The sequence below is a fragment of the Rhinolophus sinicus genome, chromosome 3 (assembly GCF_057876585.1).
Source record: "Rhinolophus sinicus isolate RSI-liver-muscle chromosome 3, RSI-T2T, whole genome shotgun sequence".
Taxonomy (NCBI): Eukaryota; Metazoa; Chordata; class Mammalia; order Chiroptera; family Rhinolophidae; genus Rhinolophus; species Rhinolophus sinicus.
The window spans coordinates 38718731-38736620 of NC_142503.1; the positions used below are offsets into that span (position 1 = coordinate 38718731).

Genomic DNA, 17890 nt, shown 5'->3' on the forward strand with positions numbered 1-17890 from the left:
CTGATCTTTGAATATCTCAACAGTTTCTAAATCTCTAAATACCCCATCATAAAGGAATTGCCCAGAAGAGGCCACCTTGATTAAAAGTCTCAAATTCTACAAATGAACACGTAATTTGTTCACTTAACTTGCGATGATTAACAAGGAATAAAGGAATTTCCAGGATCCCAACCAAAATATTCCCCTGACCCAGTTTCCTTAAGACCAACTCTGGTACCACAACCCACGCATGTTTCCAGGCTCCAGCCTCGGCCTCCTATGCTTCCCTCATCCCAGACCTTCCTCTTCTTCACTTTCCCTTCATGTTCTCTGCCCCTATTTCACACCCTGGTTTCCTCTCCACTTGATGTGTGGCAAAGCCAGCAACCCGAATCACCCAGCTCAACAAACGTCTGATCAGGTCCTTTCTCTTTTCAGAAATCTGTGTTGGGGTTTTGAGCCAAGCTGAAATCCCTGATCATACGCTTCATTAACTGGACTTCTTTTCCTTTCTACCTCCCTCTCACTTTGACTCCTGATAAACTAATCTCAGCCAAGTAAAATTTCTTGCTGTTCCCTGAATTCTCTGTTACACCCTCACAACTATTGTAATGGGAATAAATTATTCCGAAGACTTTCAGGATGCTGCTTTTTTTTTTTTTCCTTTAAAAGTTATCATGTACCTTTAAGAGCATAAAAATTACTTCTACTACTCAAATAAACCCTAAGAATGGATTTGCTCTGCTTTAATTTAACAGAGCGTATGCTTAACATTGTCTCATTTTTATCCCCCTTCAGGTAAAGTGTTTATAGCTTTAGGAATATGTATTAAGTGCATCACAATATGGGACATGTAGGAACATTTCTAATTGCTGACTTTTATGTTCCCAATTCACACTTTTCCCCTGTATTAGCCCCCAAAATGCATGAGAGCTTTAAAATTCATTTGGTATTGATGGACACTGGGAGTAAAGAAATAGCAGAGTTATTAAAATACAAACTGTCAGGTTGCTTAATAACATTAATATTTATCTACATGAAATAAGCACTACTAAGTGAATTTCTACTGTTTTTAATCTTTTCTCATGACGGCTTATACAATTTGTTAAGTAGACTGCATATCATCTTATTAGCCAAGGATTTCTACACTACTACCTTGTATCAGCATCTGCGTTACATTTATTTTTTTATAATTTTTCTGTTGATTGACTATTTGATGGCATTAATGCAATATTTAAAATGTTTTAGGTGAGATAATAGTATTGTAGTAATTTTAGCTAAGTACTGATCTTCTGGAGATATACTGAAATATTTATAGATGACATAAGATTAGCCATGAGTCTGGGTGGTGTGTGCATCCAGTTCATTATATCATTCTCTCTACTTTTATAAATGTTTGGAAATTTCCATAAGTTTTTTAAAAAGGAAGAAATAAAATTTCCACGTTGAAAATGCTTATAAGGTTGTTCATTTTTTGTTGTTGTTTTTTTAAAGTATACTAGGAGACGGTTTTTGTTTCTTCATCTAAATAGTTCCCAGTTTTTTCCAAGAAAAACTTTGACAACCTTTTAAAAATGCCTACAAGAGGCTACAAAGAAATTTACCAAAATGTTAGCAACGGTAATTTCTTCTTGGTGGTGTGGACGACAAACAGGGATTCTATGGAAAGTAACCTCACAGGGTGATCTGATCACAAATTCTTAACTGGGCAGGTCATGGTGGGTAGTCACGCCCTGGTCCTATAACTTCTTTAGTGAAAGGTTTTAAGCCCTGTCCATTTTTCTTGTGCATCTAGCTTAACACATCTCTGAGATGCTGGAATTAATACCCCTAATGCTCAAGAAAACACACAATCTTGTTAACTATCCTGTAATTCAATCCTGGTTATGCTTTCTCCAGTCTTCCTATGTACCCCCCCTTAATTTTTAATGCGTAAAAGAAACTGCAAAACTGTTATTCTTTGGAGCATTTGAGATCTTGCTCTCCAGCATATATCATCAGTTTGTCTCAAATAAACTCATAAAAATTATTTACAGGACATTTCTTACATCGACAGTGGGATTATGGGTAATGTCTACTTATTTGTTCCAAGTTTTTGTTTTGTTATTTTTTGTTATTAGTTGTCCATATTTCTAAAATCAGCATATACTATTACCCTAGTGGTAATAGCTTGACATGTGGAAGTATGATTTCACATGTCAAGCACAGGAAATCTGTCTATATCATAAATCTCTATACCTTTTCCTATATTTACCATGAAAAATATGTACATGAAAGTCCAGTTATCCACAAAACTACCAATAGTATGACAGCAGGCTAGAAAGGGTGAGTTATGATTGTTATTGGGGAAACTCGTGCTCGAGGAGATAACTCTAAAATGATTTAAAAAAAAGTTGATAAGATTTTGGTCTCATTTTGGCAAGACAGTCTTACTAATACAACTGAGTACTCATAATGGGTCCTCTAAGAGCAAATAGTCTAGAAGAGTCAGGCATTTCTGGGAATGTGATATGCGATATCTTCAATTTTCAATTGAAGCTGGTCTTGGGCAGGGTTCATGCTTGGATATTGATGTGAAACTATGTTTTTGTTTTCTCTTGTTTTTTTTTAGATGGGGACGTAGAAGACAGGAAAAGTTTCTCTCCATCCTTGAATAAGAGGAAACAGCTCATGTGTTTTTGACACTTTTGCCCACAACATCGTCCTCTCCTCCTCCTTCCCCCCATAATCATTTCCTTTTGGGCAGAATTAGCTGCTTATTCTGTGTGTGACACCTCCTTGAGACGCTCTCAAAGACCTCGCTCATAATCACGACTCAGGGTTCCTGAGACTCAGCATCAGAACCTGCAAGGTCCATGAGGGAAGGGACCACATCTGTAGTCATTTATTCAATAAATATTTGGGCACCTACTATGTGCCAAGCATACTTCTTGACACTGGGGACACATACAGCAAGATCACTGTCCTTGTGGGAAGACACACAAGTATACAAAGATAAACACAAACATAAGACAAATAGCAGCAAAAGTTATGAAGAAATGACACATGACAGAGTGATGTGATAGCGTCACCAAAGGCATAGGACTGCAACTGTTAAAATACAGGAAGATCTAGAACATTTGAGAAGATCTGAGGGGAGAGTGGTCCTGGAGGACACAACAGAAAGGGCAAAGGCCCGAAGGCAGGAACAAACTTAGCATGTCCGCTAACAGAAAGCAGGGAACGAGAGTGATGCTAGAAGGCTGGGAGAAGTGGACAGGCTGGTCTTGAGGCCTCAGTTAGAGAGCTAGACTTTTATTCTTAGGTGCAATGGGAAAGCATCGGAGCCTTTTTTTTTTAATACTATTTTTCTTTTTAAAAAAAATGATGGTAAAATACACATAAAATTTACCATCTTAACCATTTTTAAGTGTACTGTTCAGAGGTAACAGGTACATTCATGTTCCTGTGCAACCGTCACCACCATCCATCTCTAGGACTCTTGACATCAGGTAAACGGAATGAACCTCTCATCAGAGGCTTTTAAGCAAAGGGTTGACATACTCTAACTTACATTTTTAAAAATGAATTTGGTTGCTCAGTAGAGAAATGACTGCAGGGAGACAGTAGGATTAGGAGTTTATTAGAGCAGATGGATTCAGGATACATTTTTTGTACAAAACTGACAGGACTGCTGCTAACTTGGACGTGGACATGAGCTAAAGAGACGAGGAAAGCAAATGACGTCTAGAGTTTTACATCTCCAGTGTTTATAGCCAATGTTTACTTCATAAATGAGTGAATACTAATCTAACATTTAAAAAGTAGAAACCTTCCTTCCTAGAGAACTAGGACAACAGACATGAAAACCATGGATGCCAGAGGTATCTTTTTTCTAGGGTCTAACTGTCTGTGCTAATTGTGTCCTTTGAGCATGGACAGTCTCCATAGTTGGTTCATGTCCACATTATATGCCTAATTCTAACATTAACATTGAAGGCTAATCCTTTCCATACATATAGTAAGTTAAATTTTATTAAGCATCTTACACATATTATTTCATGCCTTTCCTAAAGAGTTTTAACCTTTGAGACTATGGTGCTTTGGATCTCCTCCCCAGAGATTACGTGTATACACAAATTTGATATTTTGGAGAGTTTATGTACCTTCCAAAGTCCATCCATAGACCAAGCTCAGGTTGAAGAAGCCCTGTTCCACCTAAGGTGAGTTGTTACTGTAAACCATTATGAAAACCTATACTTTATTAGCCTAGTCCTGGAGCCTTTGGAGAAATGCTTTCGGAGAGTTTACCTTCATTAATGTCCATAATAAATGAGTTATCAAGAACCAATATTAATTTAAAGAATATCTTTGCATCTTTAGCAAAACTGTTATTCAAAATATTATACGTGAAGCAATTCAAGAGCCTCTTTACAAGAACTTACTTGATAAATCCCTTTTACAATTCATTTCTAGGCAGAAAAAAACATAGCTTCACATCAATATCTAGGCATGAACCCTGCCCAAGACAAGCTTCAAATGAAAATTGAAGATAAGGTATTGTATATCACATTCCCAGAAACGCCTGAGTCTTCTATACTATCTGCTTTTAGAGGACCCATTATGTGTACTCACTTGTATTAGTAAGACTGTCTTGCCAAAATGAGACCAAAAATACTACCTTACAAATTTATGTTTCATGGTTAAAAAGCAAACCATTAGAGTTGTGGAAACCATCTCTTACTCTTTCAATATGAGCTCCCAGCTGATAGTTAAAATTTAGTGTTCCATTTATCACAACTACATTACCTAGGTTTTCTCCTTCTATGCTTGGATCGTAACGCATTTATTGTGAGCATTTCAAATCTTTTTTGGAAAAAAAGTGGAATGTAAATTATATACTATCACATGCAAAGTTTTCAATGGTCCTATTTCATAATCACATCATCTGCCCTACCCCATGCTGACTTCCTAAAAATGAGGAAGGAGACTCTACAGGCACATGGAGTAGGTGGCAGGGTGTCCAGTCAGAACACCTGGATTCTAGACCTGTACCTGCCACTCACCAGGTGACCTTGGCAAAACTCACTGAAGTGTTTCATGGCGTGTAAAGGTCAAGCAAGACAAGGAGGAGAAACAGTAGCAGCGGCAGCTGCAGCACACATTTGGCTGTTAATGAGAGGACGGCTCACAGCCTGTCCTTGCTCTGTCTACTAACGAAATGGTGAAGACCAAAGGCTGGAGTTGTGCTTTTTAGGGGGTGCCCAGCAAACCAGTGGGCACTAACATTCCTTTGACCTCAGCCCTACCCAGATCCACAAATGCTAGTTCCAAGAGATTCTCAGGCAGTCACCTAAAGGGGGCGAACTTGAGCTAAGGACATAGAATAAGGAGGGGAAGGGGTTGTTAAACGAGAGAGCTCTGGCTGGGGCTGGATGGCTCAGCCATCTTTGCTAAGATTATGTATCTTTCTTCTTTTACACTTTCAGGTGTGGTTTGGGGTTAGGGTTTATACCACACGGGCCTCAGAACTAGGTACCTCGTGACACTGCGTGGAGCTTCGGTTTTCCCATTTGTACTAACACAGGGGAGGTATAACGCTTGCCCCATTCATGGTCTACAATAAAGGATCAAGAGTAATTAATTTTGTGACTCATAGACAAGGATGGGGCGGGGCGATTTAGGAACTTTGATTTAGGAACTTGCTCCTGGTTGTAGCATGCCGAGTACGTAGGCGGCTTGTGGCACTGGCCAATGAGCTGGCCTTGCTGGGTTTCCATTTCCTCATCCGTAAAAGAGGAGGTTGGCCTAATGACCTCGAAAGTCCTTTCCAGCTCGACACACTTTAACGTGTCTTTAGCAAATTTTCTACAGACTCATGTCCCACCAAAGGTGTGGCTTCTTCCCCCTTCCTTAGGGGGCATCCCTCTGAGGCGCGTCCCTGGTGCCCGCCGTGGTGGCAGTGGATCTTCATCAACACCCTAGGATCACCTCTCAAACTGATTAAAAAAACAACAAATTACATTAGAATTCAGATGAAAAGTACTACGCTAGAAAGTGGTAAGCGCATGGGCATCTGAGCACTGACGTTCATACTAAATTGGTCTGATTCCCCGCTCTGTTACGTACCAACCACACGACTTTGGGCGGGTTACTTAACTTCTATATGCATCATTTCTTTGTCTATAAAATGAAAACAGTATCCCCTTCCTGGCAGGGCTTTTGTGAAGAATACACAAGATAAGGCTTATGTGGAAATTAGCACAGTGCGCAGCACATAGCAAGTGTTCAATAAATGCTGTTATTATAAAATGTACTTCTATTTTCTCATTTTATAGGTTCAGTCTTTTCTCACTAACTTATAAAGCTTTAGAACCTACTATATTTCTATGGTTAGTATTTGAATCTAGAATAAGTTTTATCTTGCCCAACTCAACTTGTCAGCTTAATAGCACTAAGAAATTTATCAAATTTAATAGACTCCAGCTGATGCTATACTATGTATTTTTGCTTTCAATTTTTATAGAGGTCATTTAAGGGAGGCAGGAGCCAGCTCTAGTTTATACATATTGGTTCACATTATTAAAATAAACTTAAGTGTTACATGGATGTTAAAAGCCTAATTTAAAGTAAAAAGTATGAGTTGATCGTGTACCATTAGCATGGTATGCTAAGCAAAGAAAAAAGAAATCTCCGTGTACTCTGCTTTTTACATTCCCAACGACAAATATCACTTTTATTAAGGTATGGTCTTAGAATAACTACAGAGGCAAAGGTTCTGACTACTTACTATGCTCTGGCATACACTATTCTAGCCAGACTATAGCAACAGTAATTTTAACTCATTATGGTTGGTTAATAAAAAAATTGTTTATAGTAAAGAATCAAAAAATTAGATACATACCATAAACATTTACTTTACCTTAAGATATATAAATATGCATTCATTCCCAATTTTCCGAAGTAGTTTCGAGTTTTCCTTGAGAAGGAATACCTCCCCAATATTTTTCTTATATAAACCACACTCAGATTTTATTTTACTATTTCCAGTGTTAATTTTCTAAGTGAAAACTGAAAAACAAAAACAACAAACTTGTAAAGCAAGTTCAGGATATTATTTTTCAAGTTTTTTACAATTTTCTCTCCAATCTTTTATAGTTTTCCTGCCCACTTTTTTAGTCACTCATTTTTATGGAATCTTTACAAAGAATTCAACATTGCTTGCACAGAAACAATACTACTCTTTCTGTTTGCACTTATGTTTCATACATTTACATACTTATTTACATTATCTACTCACAATAACAAGTGTAACTGGCATCAAAAGGTTTGCAATAGATACAACAGGTTATTGTGGAACCAGGAACCCCACAGTTGGAGCAGGACACAGGCCTGCAGCAGCCTGGGCAGCACTCTGTCTGCTGTGTGGGGAAACAAAGAGCACAGGCTCACGGGGTCACTGGTTAGATGTCAAGAGGGTTATCTTTGTGGCACATGAACCCCATGCAATTGTCAACATCTAACTATCTGTAGCTAGAGAGATAGCTTAGTGCATCTGTTCAACCTAAGCTACAGTATTTTTTATTAACTACTGTTAAATATTATATCTAAGACCAATTTTTTTCTCCCTTTGAACAGTGAGTACTTTTTTTTTTTTTTTTTAAGTGCCATTCCACATTTCCTCAGGAACTCACCTTAAGCTACTGAATAATCAGTGATTGGACTCCGGTTTCCTAAGAATGTTGTTTCTACCTTCTTTCTTTTGTCAAGTTGAAGTCACACCTGTTAGAATTTCAAAGAGGCTAAAGGAATAAACCTGTGCTTCTAGCTAACTAAATGATAAACAACAGATGTGAGGTCAGCATTAGATTGTTTGCTTGTTGGCTTGCTTCAGAGACAAAAATTGTTGTGGCCCACGGGAATCACACAGCCCTGCCTGCATAGAGAAGGCAGGAAAAAGACAGGTATTGAGAGGAGTGAGCAGAGAAGCTCCTGGATACACTTAGGATAAGCCCCCCTTAAATACAAGCACCCTTTACTTTTGTTCTGTCCTTGTTATGTCATTTGATAATAATAATAATAAAAGTAAATTGCAAATGTGCTATTGAGACAAAACCCAGAAATGTGAGACAGAAAGGAAGAGGAGGGGCTCGTCAATGGACTACGAGCAAACCCTCTTTTTCCAGTTCTAACATTTCTACCACTCACCCTAAAACGTCCGAGTCAGGTTTGTGTTTATGGTTGCCCTTCTGCCCACACAAAACTCTAGTTCTAGACTCTCTTATACCCTCTAAAACATGAACCCACAGAGTTAGTATGCAGAACGGAAGAGCCCAAACATTGCAGTTATTATACCTGGGTTCAAATCCTGCTGCATACTCCAACAGTGTACAAGGAGCACCCTTTCTGCTTTTTTCACGTGAGCACCTGTCTTCACTTTTCTATACCCACCTCTACGATGAGGATTATGGTGCACACCTTGCGGGCTTCAGAGGATTTACGAGAAAATGCATACCAAGTGCCTTCCTGCCACTGTTACTGATATTGAAAAGGTACCAAAACTTTTCACTTCATGATTGTCAACAAAGGGTTTAAAATAAGTGCAAGCATGAGCCTTCTATAAACGTGTGGCACAGAGGACGCCCATGACGTTTATTTTCTAGTCCAAAATTGCTATGCAAACTGAGCATAATCAAGATATCTAATATAAACGATGACGGTAGCTGTCCTTTCCAGATCAGATAGAGAACTGAGGTTTGAGACATATCAGAGAAATGAGACAGAACCTCCAACAGGAGGAGAGATTGAAGAGAGGTGAAGCTGTAAATGCCATAGGGGTGCTTGTAAAATACAAATCTTAACAGGTCTCCCCTTCTTATAGGTCTGCAATGGCTCCCCATTAACTGTAGGATAAAATCCAAAATCTTTAATAGGTCAAACAAGGCTCTCAGTACCCCAGCCCACGTCCGCCTCGGCAACCTCATTTCACAGCCTCCTCTGGGTGACTTTACAGTACTTCCAGTTCTCTGATCACACCTACGTCCTCTTGGCCTGAATTTGATTTCCTGCCCTCACCCCATTTCTCTGCTGCCCTAACTCCCCATCTACCTTCCTTCACCGCAGGACGACGTCGCCTTACTCTGCTGAGCTTCCCCGACACCCTGGGTGTGTTCTTCATCACGTATCACACTGCCCTGTAACTGCTGACCTCCCTCGAACCCACACAGACCAGGACTGGCTTTATCATCCTACAAAGCTGACTCAAATGTTTTGCTGAATATGGCATTTCTGAAACACCCGCGTTTGGGGTCGGTTTGGCTCTATTACCTTATATTAAAGAGGACAAAGAAGCTGGGCTGCTGGTGTTCATGGCCGGTGTGGCTGCTTCTCCAGCTGGATGAAGACGGCAGACTTATAAGTTATACAGTAACTTATTTCATTTGGATAATAGTCTGTTTAGAAATATTGGGGATGGTGTGCCTAATTCTATCATTTAAAAAATGATAATTTTACTTGGCAATCTAAATGCTTTTAATATATCTAAATCAATTAGGGATAATTAGACATCTCAATTTTTTTAGAAGACCAATCATATAAAGTACCAAGTTTGTATTAGTTTTGAACTTCTTTATAACTTGTTGTCCACACTTCTTTTCATGTTATACGGTTTGTATTATAGAAATTCAAGGTTATCTCTCAACTTGACATGCTACCATATTTACAAATGCTCCAAAACTATTTGCTTGGTAAATAACATTCTTTTGATGTTTGCACACCAAGGAGAATAGACAAACAAATTAGGAAAAGTCTTATTTCTTCAACTCCACTAGCAATTAGTTAAGAACAGAGGCTTTCTTTTATGCATGTTCTATCCCAACATCCATCATAGTCCCTCTTATATGTTGAATCATGACCCCCAGGAAGATATGTTGACATCCCAACCTTAAGTACCGCAGAACGTGACATTATTTGGAAATTGGGTCTTTGCGGATGTAATTTGTTAAGAAGAGATCATATCTTAATCCAATATGAGTAGTGTCCTTATAAGAAAACATATGTGGAGACAGACACAGGGAGAATGCCACATGGAGACAGTCAGATATTGGAATAAAACGTCTACAAGCCAACAACTGCCACTCTCACTAGAAGCTAGGAGAGAGGTGTGGAACAGACCCTCCTTCAAAGCCCTCAGAAGGAAGCCACCCTGTCGACACCCTGATTTCAGACTTCTATCTTCCAGAACTGTGAGCAATAACATTTCTGTTGTTTTAAGCTACTCAGTGTGTGGTGCTTTGTTACAGCAGCCCTAGAAAATGTGCCAAACACGCAGAAGTAGTTTAGTAATCCTTTTCATATTGAACAGGATGGCTGCGACTGCCGTGAGAAGAAAGTAGGCACATTACATCCACTCTGTTTTTAAAATTTATTTTAGAAATCTGACGATGTGTATTAAGAACCATAAAAATGACCGTATTTGTTGACAAAGTAATTCCACTTCTGGAACACTATCATAAAGAAACAAACCCCAATTTGTTCAATGATATATCTGCAAAGATAAGTCTTACTGTAACAGGTTGTTTATAATTTGTTGCTAATATACCAGTCCAAAAATAGAGGGTTAGTTAAGTAAATCACTTTGTAGTTAGTGGAATGTAGCACAGTCAACAGGACTTCTGGAAATTACGTAAGATGAAAAATGCTTACTTATGTTATATGGAACACACAGAATACTAAAATTCCACATGGAGCGATGTAGGAAAACACGTATAGAAAAAAAGACAAAGGTAAATGGCAAAAAATATTCATTGTGCTAGAATTATGCTCAGTGTGTCAGAACTCTTTTCTTGGCTCCTCATCATTTCGGTACTTCCTTCCAGTCTTCTTTTCTCTTCCCTCAAACCTCCCCCCAAAAAGCCAATCCTTTCTTGACAATGCCTTTTGGAATTAATCCAGTCCCACATCACCTTATATAGAGGTTTTGGGGGAAAGATTCCTGTTTGGCCTGTCTGCAGTCTCTTCCAACTATCACATCCACTGCCAGAATAAGACAGTCATTCTATAGCCAAATAGATCTACTGTGGTAATCCCTTCATTTGTGTTTTATTCACTTTTATGTATGTTCTATTTTTCCATAAAAATGGGTTGTTTTTTCCCTTTTTTTTTGTAACTTACTACGGTTTCATACCTTGTTTTGCTGAGATAAGGTTAGGATTCATGGTTCTCCGCTGATATGGTCCACTTCATTACACTTCAGAGTGTAATGTTTAGCCAGGATAGCGGGGTTCCTGTCTGCAGCCATGGAGTTGGCAGAGGTTTTGTCCTCTTCTACGAGGCCTACCAGCTCCCCCATGTCTACCCATGCAAACTCCTGAACATCGTGTGAAACCTCGCTTAAAAATTTCAAAATTTTCTACCGTCACCAAATCTACCCGATCTGTACTACCTTAATTCATATCGATCATATTGCGCAAACATTTATCAAGCAACTGCTCGTTATAAGTCCTGAAGAGGCAATGTTCTAAGTTGTTTACAATCTTTCCGTGGACATCAAACATTTATGAAAGGAGATAACCAACAGTAGAAAATGACATGTGATAAGTGATAAATGAGTGTTCAGGGATGGGGAGGAGGGAAACCAGTGAAGACAAGACGGGCAGGGGAGGAGACCAGAAGGAAGAGACAAGGGAAAAGTTGAATAGAAGAGATTTCATGATTGGGAGAGGGGTGGCTGGAGACAGGACCACTGAGTTTGGCACCTGGGTGACTAGAAAAATGTTGGGGCCCCTGACAGAAATCATGTCAACTAGAAATGCTTTGGGGCAAAGCAGGGCAAGTCCAAATGGAATATTACAGTATGCACTGAGTGAGAGATGCTATTCTCAAACTGAGTAAGACACAGGCAAAGTACAGGCTCTCAAGCCAAATAAGTGGGGGTGATAACTGAAGTAATAAAGTTCTATGACATCTTAAAGCTAGTACAAAACGACACAAGAAGGAAAAGAGGGATCTGAGAAAGAGCCTGGTGAATGATGCTTGACACAGCACAGTACTTCAGGAAAAAAAGGACAAAGAAAGGATCTCTAGGGGAGGCAGTAGCACAGTGGTTAGGAGCCCCCAGAACTGAACCACAGCCCCTCAGTGGGAAGCCCCTCCTGCTACTCGTGTGCCCTTGGCCAAGTTACTGTGTCTCAGTGTCTCCATCCACAAATATTATCATTTACTTCACGGGATCGTTGGGAGGATTAAGAGTTAATACAAGTTCTCAGAACACTGCCCTGGTGAAGCACTCGATAAATAGCTGCCCTTGGAGGAAAAGACTTTTTTAGTCCTCAGTGACCTTGGGGAGAACAATTTCTGGCCAGTAGTAGGAGCAGAAACTACAAAGTAAGAGAATTAATAAGCAAGTGAACAGCAATAAGACGGACGCCACACAGCATCCATGACTCACAGCAGTTAAACAATAAAAGTGAGGGGTGAAATAAAGACTAACCTGCTGGTATAGGGTTAAGTGAAAATGCTTTCCGTGGGGATATCTCAACAAGAAGGAAAAGGCTTGGCTCGCCAAAACTATGCTTCAGTCGCTGTGGGACTCGTTTTCCAATCACACAGGGAGATGGACTGGGTAGAGAGCCGACCCTTCCTGTCCCAGCTCCCCAGGGAGCTCAAAAGAGCGCATCGGTAAGTTTGGATCAACGCCGACTGATTAGGGGGTGAGGCCCATTTCCTAATGAACGCTACCTTGGAAGGTGAAACAACAGGCTTTCCCATTTCCTTGTTCGGCACGACCTGTTCCACCGCTCTGTACTACTTATCACCGCTCCTCGGCCACCAGCAGCCGCCGGGACAGGATGCAGCTCGGGGAGCCAAAGAGGCAGCGCCCCGCTGCAAGAGCATCACCCCAAGTTCTTTCCTACCTCAAGGACAAAAAAGCGCCACAGAAGGGAAGGAGCAGGAAGAAAGGGGCTCAGGATTCTCGGGGTGCCTAGCGAGGCCAGATCCCGGAGCTGGGAAAATGACCTCAGTGGCCAAGGTCGAGCTGGTCCTTCTCTCTCCCAGTCCCACAGGCGAGCCCCTCTGCCATGCCCGCCGAAACAGCAGGGCCCACGCCGCGTGGGAGCGCCTGGGGGAGGAGCGAAGCCCCGGGATGGCCTGGGATCGCCGTCGCTTTGGGATTCCAGGGAAGGCCGGGGGATGTGGGGGGGGGGGGCTCCCACCGAGGGCGCAGGTGAGCACTGCGGTCCCGCCCTCCAGTGGGGAAGGGACTTCGCCCTCTGCACCGCAGGCCGTGGTGTGGGAACTTCCGAAGGGCCCCCCACCCCGAGCCCCGGTAGGGCCGGGCGAGGCTCCCTGAGTCTCCCGCACCCGGACCCCACTCCCCGCGCGCCGCGCCCAAGTTCTTCCATCCGCTGCTCCCGAACCCTACCCTCAGGGTCTCTCTCCCTCCTCCCACGCCTTCTCCTCCGCGCCCAGGAAAAGTTTGGACCCGCCCGCGGGCCCAGAGCCCCGCACTCACCCTTCGGGGAGCGGAGCCCAAGCACCCGGCGCGCGACAGAACAGAGGGCGGCGGCGCGTGGCGGCGCGAGCGCGGAGCTCCTCACAGCGGCCCTTGCTGTCCCGGCCGCCGACCGAGCTGAAACAGGGCAGGAGGACCCCGGGATGTCACCTGCGGGCTCTCCCACCCAGCTGCGTGACGTCGCGCGGCGCCGCCCCCAGTCCGCCCGCCTCTGCCGCCTCCGCCGCCGCCAGGTGCCCACTAGGGGCCGGTGGGCGGAGCCGCCGCCCGCCCAGGAGGGTGCGCCCGGGAGGGGCGCGCGCCTCGGTCACCCCGCCTCCCCGGCTCGGCGCCGCTAGCCGGGCGCTCGGAGCCTGGCCGTGCACAGGCGACCGCCGGCCGCTGTGAGATATCGGTTCTGACCGGTAGACTAATTTCATTTCTTTCTGAGCACACATGCCATCACCTGAGGTCATCTCACCTGAGGTCATCTCGAGGCTTAAACTGTGTGAAAATTGTCGTCAGGCATGACTCAGGAATGAGTTGTAGGAAAATCTGAAATGAGGAAAATCTGGCGGAGGTGTGATGCTGTCGGCGGAGAGGGAGAAAAGGGGCGTCCCTGCTCCTGAAAAAGGCTTAATTCTTAAATACTAAAAAGAGTTAATTCTTAAATAAAATAGAGGCCAGTCCCAACCAGGGCGAGAAGCCCAATTTAGATCACCTCCATCCCCTGCTTGTTAAGATACTGGAGAATTGCTGCAAATATCGGGGAGTGGAGGGAGGTTTTAGAGCAATTAAAATCAAATTGTATATCATCTAAGTTAACTTCTTTCCTAGTTAGTAACAGCAGCTGCTGCAGGGAACAAAGACTAGCAAACTTTCTCCTTATCTGCTACTGGCGGGTTGGAAAGTGAGGTGAGGATGGGCGTTAGGCACTCCGTTATTTTTTAACTCACCTGGCCTTGTATTTGGTTATCACCTTCTTACCCGCTGTTACGTTTTGGAATCATGGCATCAATAGCTGGAAAGCGAAATAGGAGTCGAAAGAAGTTACCAGCTTAAAAAGCAAAATCATGCACTGGAATTGAACAATCAATCTTCCAGAAACTTGAAAAATAACCTCAGGGGTTGCAGTCCTGATCCAAGCACCAAGACAAACGTGGCCCGTGTGTTTGTGCTGTGAGTTTTAAGCATGGAATCACGACTAAAGGATCAAGATTAACAGGGAGGGTGGGTAGGGAGGACGATAAAACAGATTTTAAAAACCCACCTTTCATAGAAGTCTGCATAGCTAGCTCCCTCTCTTTGGGTCATCACTCAAAATTCATCTTTTCCAGTGAGGATTTTCCTGGCTGCCCTATCTAAAATTTTAATGCTGTTTCCTCCCCCCACTTCGCATTCCCTCTTTTCTCTTGTGCACTTTTCAATAATATATCTGATTTTTTATATTCACTCTATTTATTGTCTTTTTCCTCCACATCAGTATAAGACCATATATTCTTTTAAAAATTACATTCCTCATTCCATTTCTTCAATTTCAATTTTAAAGTCACGCTAATAACATCCATTCTTAATGGAAATATTTAACCATAGCAAAGGATTTAGTCCGTTTTGTTCACTGCCACATAGTTGTTACCCAAGAGAATTGAGCTATACATCCACACAAAAACTTGTGCACAAATGTTTGTAGCTGCATTATTCATAATAGCAAAAAAATGGAAATAATCCAAATGACTATCAAATAATGAGCTGAATTAGGAATAGAGACAGTGGAAATGTAATCGCTCTGTGTGATGTCAGAGGGGTAGTGGGTGGGGGAAGGAGGTTGTCACTGTGTGAGGGATATAAATGATAAATGTCTATTACATTGTTTTGTGCACCTGAAACTAATAAAAAATGTTAAAAAATAAATAAACAAATAAATAAATAAATGGTTTAAAAAAACTAATGAGCTGATGGATACAATGTGATGTAGCCATACAATTGAATATTATTTGACAATAAGGAGTGAAGTACTGATACATGCTGCAACACGGATGAATCTTGAAATTATTTTGAATCACAAGGGGAAGCTGCTAATAGAGGGTTTGAAAGCAATAAGGTAAAAAGTGCCTAGATGCATGATGATCTTGGAACCAGCATACCAGCTGAGGACTTTTATCAAAAGAAATGCATTTATATTTTATATAATCTATGTTAGCTTGGGCTTTCAAGTAAACCTAATTCTAATTCATAAAAACTGCTGCCGTTTTCAGGTTTATCATAGACCTAACATTGACCAGCAGTTGCCAGTCATCAGCATATCAGATTTTTTCCTCCATCAAAAATAGAAAAATGAAAGACAGACATAGCCATGTGTTTGGTGAGAAGTAAAATAGCATATGTCGTTGTGGAAGAAGAGACTATTCCTATGTCACTAATACTGTACAGCAACTATTAATGCACATTGTAAAATGTACATGACTTGAGAAGCTATTATGAAACTAACCACAGTAAGAATTATGACCAGAATAGCTAAGATATGTGATGACAAAATTCACTTAATAAAAAACTTTATGGACTGAAAACACAGACTGGAATTATAGTGGTGATAGAGGTGTAAAATGTCTTAAGTAAAAAAATTTTCTTGGCATGAAAACGTTTTGCCAAGGATGGGTTTACCAAAAGCTGGATTGCAACAGAAATTGCTTCCTGAACAGAAACTAACATTTGCAAATCTGAGTTTAACCAGGTATATTTCCTAGCATGCTGAAGCTGAAGCAAAAGGACTTATAGTACAAAGTTGTATGAAAAGATTAAATCATTTATATCCTCCCTCCCCCAACCAAAGAGACTACAGATATAAAAGATATAAATACTACTCAATTAGCTATAGCATTTGTGGTTTCCACAAGGTTTTAAGTGTTTGAATAGCGTTTGGACATCAGGCCAGTAATGGGCATACCAGGAAATTATCCTTTGTGTGATGGGTAAATTGGGTAAATAGGACAGCAGGATGTGATCCAGCAAGTCAGTGCTAACACTACTGGGCTTGTTTTACAAAACTGAAATCTATGATGGCAGTTTGCACGAGTCATACAACATGCTTATTTTATAATCCAATGGGAATCATGTTTAATTTACAGAAAGAGAACATGTCATGAATGTAGCAATGAATACTATGAAAGGGATGTACTACCATAGTTTGAACCCCAGGAGACATGCGTCAATGCTTTCTTTACGAGATGAATGGTATGCACAATAGATGCGGTGCCAGACTGAAGAGATTTATTTTGGATGGTTATAAGAAATGGGTTTGTGTTCTCTAAAGAAAGTATCAGCTGAACTTATTAGCGAAGATTTAGTTAAAGATTGCGAGTTTGGTTGACATTATATACACTCTTTTTCTCTACAGGTGGGTTCACAACCTGTTACACAAGTGAATCACCCATTTTATTCATCAAATTTCTAACCAAATTGTGCCTTAGGGAACTCAGTTAACCAGGAAAATTCTGGCCTACTTACATATGGAGAAATCATTGTCCAGAAATTTAAGTGATGATTACCCCTTGTGGAGCTAAGCACTGAATTGTAAAAAAGTTATTCATTTCAAATATTTATAAAAATGAACAAAACTGGAATCAGTTTCCTTTTTTGCATTTAATATGGATAATGTGAATGAAGAGCTAAAAAAAAAAAAAAGGTAGTACATTGAAGTGTAGTTCTGAAAACTAACCATGAATTGAATTCTACATACAACTCAGATACGTTACAGATACAAAAAATTTTTGAGCAAGGATTATTTTAGGAAAACCATATCTGTGAAAAACTTTTGCATTACTAATTTAATAAAATTAATATTGCTCCCATATAATATAGAAAAAAAGTCACATTTCTCTGGTTCAAGGTAAAAAATGAATTATAGAAAAAAACTCAATAACCAAAACATTTACTTTTATTTAGGTATTTGAATTTTAAATTTAATCTCTAATCAGAAAAATTTAATCTCTAATATTATATATTTACGAGTATTATGTTACATGCTGATGATACTAAAGTGCAATAAAAATAAAGGGTATGATTATAAGTATTACACCATTTGATTCTTGTTACCCCAACCCCTTCACTCATTTATCATGTTCTTCTGCCCTTTGTAAACATCTTGAGTTTCCTGAATTCCTTCTGGATACAAAGATAATCAATGTCCTGAAAAATGTAAAATTTCCAGAATATCTGTTATTTTTCCATAACTGGGGTCACAAGAAAAGAAAGCTGAGAACTTTAGAGCCAAAGGCAATGGAGAAATTCAGTCCAACCATACATTACCTGGTAGGAATGGGCTTGGGTTGGAGACCATCTTTAGAAATCTAAACTCAAGGTTTCAAAGAGCCCTTAATTTTGTTTAGCTATTGAAAGCCACAGAGCAAGTCCCCACTATAACAGTAGCCTCTAAAGGATTCA

At 40.7% G+C, this 17890-nt stretch overlaps 1 protein-coding gene across 5 annotated transcripts in view; it reads right to left on the minus strand.

Annotated features, from left to right (window-relative positions):
* The window catches only part of ELOVL7 (ELOVL fatty acid elongase 7), a 71033-nt gene extending 57322 nt beyond the window's left edge, over positions 1–13711 (minus strand). For 3 of the 5 annotated variants that reach the window (XM_074328916.2, XM_074328917.2, XM_088796516.1), the window contains exon 1: positions 13472–13711. The gene's annotated coding sequence lies outside the window, so the exon portion shown is untranslated. The remainder of the gene's footprint in view (positions 1–13471) is intronic. The other 2 variants (XM_074328914.2, XM_019743475.3) reach the window with 2 other exon arrangements.
* Between the last annotated feature and the right edge of the window lie 4179 nt (positions 13712–17890).